Genomic DNA, 5,796 nt, shown 5'->3' on the forward strand with positions numbered 1-5,796 from the left:
AATTGCACACAAAAATTCTGAGAAGAAAATGAGTGATCCTTGTGCATTGCCTTATCAATAGTGATCTAAAGATTAATCTATAGTAAGCAAAACAAGTATTAACACTTTATTAGCTTATTCTCTGTATATTGCAACTGTGTTGTTGTTGTTGTTGTTGTGGGGTTTAACACCATTTTTCAGCACACGATAGGCTATGCATGGCAGCCAGTATTAATGGTGGAGGAAGAACCCAGGAAAACCCCGGGAAGAACCACCAACCCACGGGAAGCTACTGGCAAGCTTTCTCACATACCCACATTGGCCGAATCCTGAACTCGAACCCACTCAGACAGAGGTGAGATGGCAGTGATCCGTAACGGAGAGCGCTTTAGACCACTCGGCCACTCGAGGCCCCCAACTGTGTTGTTGTGCATTAAACAAGACTTAAATGATTTCTGTTTGACAATAAATGTAAAGTGTTATAAAAATGTTTTCTGTGCCCATGCTGTTCCCATGACTACTGGGTTTAAGATTTGACACTTTATTCCGAGTCAATGACCCTTCTGTTTCAAGTTCCATGGGAAACACAGCTTACTAAATAATATTAATAAAACTAAATAAAATAATTAAAAGAAATTAAATTTGGAAATATGTTCTTAAATAACAGGGGGTTAAAGAAAATAACAAAGATTTTTGTGTTCAAAAATTTTACAAAATGTATTTCATCTCTTAAAAATTCAAAGACTGACAATGGTGCAGAATACCCCAAATGCATTAATGGCAGCATAAAATGATACAGATGAAACAAAAGCTTTTGTTCAAGCCACTTATATTAGAGACAATATGGTTAGAAATTAAAATCCAAATGTCATGAGGAAGGAGGTATGATGGTAAATAAACAATTAAAGGAAATGCTAATGATAATCTGCAAACATGAAATTCTATGTAAATAAGTTTACAAAATTTCACAGCAAAATAAAAATCACACTAAGCGAATTAGTTTTACATACTGCAAAATATAATTAATGCAGTTGTGAATAACATTAAATCTGTACTAAGATGAATATTGATTTTCTCCAATCCACCCCTTTATGCTAGTAGGTAAAGGAAGTTCTTGAATGTGATCATAACGGGTGTATTGTCGGATAACAAACCTACACAGATACTGTAATGACCGAACTTGAGTGAAACGTGACACTGGCTTAGTAAGTCTCACTGGATAAATTGGTGGACTCGGGGATCCTCTACGAGAATAGCTACAAATTCCAGTCTGTGGATCATTCATGGAGTTCTCAATAAGATCAACAATTGAAGGATATCCCTCTGTGTCTGGCTGGGCATCAAAGATAAATTTGCCATTACAATGTTCAATTCTAGTATGCAAAGTTCGGCCATATGATCTGAAGCTTAGGCTCAATAGGTATCGCTCATCAGAACTGTCCCGAACAAGAAAAGCACCATCTGGTTGGCCAGCCAGTTTTCTCTCTGCCTCGCGACGTGTAATAGGACCCCAATACCATCCAAATTTGGATAAACGAAACAGTTCTTGTGTTAGACTCCAAACTTTTTGTGGTTCCATTAAAGACAACCCATTTGAATCTGCCTGAATACCAAATTTCTGTCCAGTATCATTAGGAGTTTGCAGGTGTGAATTAGGTTTGTCAGTACTTCTGTCATACTTTCCCAAAATGTGGTTTTCACTATGTATTTGCACACAACTTTGGTTTAAATTGCAGATCTTTTGACACCTCCTACTGGAGTGATCAATAACATTTGTTTCAACTCCACACTCACAACATGAATCTCCCTGGAACTTTGAGATATCTTTGCTTTTACAACTTGCCTTTTCCCTTAGCAAATCCAAATCCTTTCCATCTTTGTTAGACTGAAATTCATCTACCTTTTGACATCGTTGAATTGGTATGTTAAGATCAAGGCTCTCAGAACTATGAGAAGAGTTTGAATTGGATGGTTTTGTACACAGATTAACTTTGCACCTTGCTGACTGTTTATGTCTTTTAGTCTCTCCCTTTACTGTGACAGCTGTGGTAGAGTTTTGGCAATATTCTTCAATATGATTCGAGTCAGACTCATCCGTCTTCTTGAGAAAATTCGTTTTAAACCTTCTCCTCAAGGTTCTAAAGATGCCAAGTTTCTCCTTCTTTTTCTGAGTCATATCACAGGTCGTTGTATTATCCTCTGCATAATTCGACTGAGGTAAAGCATGTAATGACTCACTCTCCCCAATCATTGTCATAGTTTGCTGTTCATCAACACCCGAACTAAAATCAGGACTAGCGATTGAAGGGATATCGCAACCTTCTGACCTATTTTGACGTAATTTCGGTTGTTTTTGTCCCTTGAAAAGTGTTCTCTTCATCTTTATGAGCCATTAGTGTGTTCTACGTGATAATTAAAGTGAATAAATAAATAAAAGCTCGGAAAATACTTTCCTCAACCCATCACTTTTTTAGAGCACGACATACAGCGCATGCGTAATAGTTATTTTTCTTACTCCCTAATACCGTGCTTGCGCATAGTTGTTCATTTGATTAGTTAGTAATGCTGGAAAGTTTGCAAAAAGTTGTGAATCATTGTTGATAAAATCAAATACTTCATATTTTACTATGCATGATCATCATATTTATCGCCGTATATGGGGGAAAATTTGTCAAACAATTTTTTACGAATTAGAAGGCATTTATGTATTTTTATCAACAGCAAAGACTATGATTGCAGTAGAAGCACCACAACACACTTGCTTGTACGGAAGTGACTTATCTACCTACACATATACGGAAACGTATGAACAAAATACAATAACAAAATGTACAGATATCTAGATAGAGATCGATACTCAAAACAGGAATCATTGATTCTTTTACTTTTCAACGGAAATTTGGTAGCTAACGAATAATATGGTGCAGAAATACGCCAAGACCTCAAAACAATTATTATCATTAATGCCTGAAACTCATGACGGTAAACATACAGATCATGCCAATACACATTATCAAACTGAATATAGTTGACTCAAGGCAAAAACAAACATTTGTATTTATCATCACTACATCTTCAAATGATCAACGCAACTCATAATATCATCATTAGAATAGCGGAGAACTCGCCCCATGGACTGGCTCTATGTTATACAGTTTTTACATGACATGGGATGACATGAAGAATATACCACATATTGGTGGATATTAGTTTCCTTGATATGACTATTTGTAGAGATAGTGTTATCGATATTTTTATTACATTTACATCTAAAAATGAAACATGTGTACTAGATGCAGTTTAAGTAAATTTAATCGTTGGGTGAAAATGATATAGGCGGTCAATAATTTTTTTCAGTTCTTCAGTTGAATGCTTCCAGATCATAAAAATGTCATCTAAAAATCTGAACCAAAGAGATGGATTAAACTTTTCGTTTTGAAGAAAATTCATTTCTAATTTACCCATGAAAGGAAAGAGTATGAAGGAGCTATATTGATACCCATTGACGCACCCATTATTCGTATGTAATTCGTGTTAATAAATTAAAAATAATTACTTTCAAAGATAAGTTTTATTATTTTACAAATATATTCACTATATAGTGTGCTATTATTAGGATTGTTATCAAGAAAATAGTTACACGCTTCAATACCATCTGCATGCGGAATGTTGGTATATAGTGATGTTACATCTAATGATACCAGGATTGAAATTATCAGATAGCTGTGGAATATACTTAAACTTTTTCATGAAAGTATTTGTATCTTTAATGTGTGAAGGAAGTGACTTCATTAAAGGTTGTAAAACATTATCAATAAATTTGGATAGGTTTTCAGTATATGAATTACAACCTGGAAACTTTGGAGGTAAATTATGGTCAGGATTTTTATGAGTTTTGGGTAATACGTAGAATTGAGGTGTACGTATGTTAAGAGGGAAATTATCAAATTCCTCATATACGGAGTTATTTTTAGTGATCTCATTAATGCATGTTGAATTTTTTTATTTAATTTCTATTGACGGGTCTTCGATAATATTTATGTAGTATTTTTCATCATTTAATTGACGTTCAACTTCTTTAACATAATCATCTTGATTCATAATAATAATAATAGTGTTTGACTTATCCTTTTTAATCAATATACTGTCGTCATTCATTAGATTATATAAAGACTTAATTTCGTCCTTATAAATATTACTGTGATATAGCCTTTTATGATTACCAGTTAATATCTCTTCTGTGATCGCGTAGATAAAACAATATAAATATGAATCACGTAAAAGATGATTTAATTTTGTTATAAAAAGGTTATCTGGGTGACAAGTTTTGAGGTGACTTCTTCAATCAATTGGGGTGACATCTCCAACCACTCTGGGGCGACTTCTCCAGACACGTTGGGGCGAGTTCTCCCAGGGCGACTTTTCCACGGGGCGAGTTCTCCATGGTTCGATTTCTCCATATATCTAATACTACTATAGTGATGAGGTGTAGATGGGAGAACTCGCCACATGGAAAAGTGGCCCTGGGAGAACTCGCCCCAACATATCTGGAGAAGTCGCCTCAGAGTGACTGGAGAAGTCGCCCCAAATGGTTGGAGAAGTCACCCCAAAACTTGTCGCCCAGAAAACCTATTTAATATTTATCATTGAAATAAATAATTTATTTAAAAGATAGAAATGTGTTCCTTAGAACAATGCTGTTAGCAACAAAGATGTCGCCACATGGTGGTTACCATATTATTTTATCGCATTTTGAAAAGTTTAATTTCCTAACTGAGATTATAATTCATCGTGATTAACATTCGCACTGAAATTCATATATACCACCACACACGCGTCGTTTTCCATTGCAAGTGTTTACTTAAGCCCCATATATGTTGGAATATTAATACTAACCATTGCGGAAAATCTATTTGCTGTTGTTGATGCTGTCTAGTACTGTCACCATTGTCAGGCGCTATAACAGACTAGTTTGTCTGAAAGTTACGAAACACGAGATGATATAAGTAGTGAAGGGGGGCACCCTACCTACAATGGGAATTAGCATTACAGACACCCTTGGGCAAATCTACGTACAATGGAAATTTAACATGGATAAAAATCATGGGCAAATCTACGTACAAGGGGAATTAACATGGGAATAAATTGTGGGTCACTTTACGTACAAGGGGAATTTAACATGGGGAATAGAGTTTGGGCTTGTTTAGGGACAAGGGGAATGGAACATGGGATTTTTTTTTTTTAAAAAAAGGGGTAGGCAATGGAAAGGCTATCTCTTTTCGAGAAATATGGCTGGCCCTGAAAAGGGCCTTTGGGTTTATGTTAATGTATTCATTAACATAAAGGACACCGCATTGGTCTTCTTCTTGTCCTTAGGCTGCGTCTCACTGTTGGCCCGTAAATCAGGACTCTTTTGAGGCATCCTTGCCTCTCCACGTAAATCCTACGTATCCACAGGCTGGTGTTTGTCCTGTGGACAACGGTCCACTTGGATCGGACATACATGAGCATGTCCGTCCTGAACATCATGGAAGACACAAGCGTAGAAGATTGCACATCGGTCCACATCTTGAAGCGACGAGAACAGGTGAATCAATGCACTGAACTGCGCTTATTTATAGGCAGAGGTAGGATTGAAACGGATTGAGTTCATTCACCAATCCAAACACGCGTTACAAAATTCAGTTACCCCGCATCCAATCCGAAGAGAGCAGTCTGTGACGTCAGTTGGTCTATATAGATTCGTTAGCGCTTGTGTGCAGTCAATCTATGCGACAGTGATTCAACATGACGGAAACTCAGAAAACGATCCATTGG

The 5,796-nt window shown here is 36.3% G+C and overlaps 1 pseudogene; it reads right to left on the reverse strand.

Annotated features, from left to right (window-relative positions):
• Positions 1-669: 669 nt before the first annotated feature.
• LOC149782562 (uncharacterized) lies at positions 670-2,484 on the reverse strand (annotated as a pseudogene).
• Positions 2,485-5,796: the final 3,312 nt, after the last annotated feature.

The sequence above is a fragment of the Sinohyriopsis cumingii genome, chromosome 15 (assembly GCF_028554795.1).
Source record: "Sinohyriopsis cumingii isolate HCF-2022 chromosome 15, ASM2855479v2, whole genome shotgun sequence".
Taxonomy (NCBI): domain Eukaryota; kingdom Metazoa; phylum Mollusca; class Bivalvia; order Unionida; family Unionidae; genus Sinohyriopsis; species Sinohyriopsis cumingii.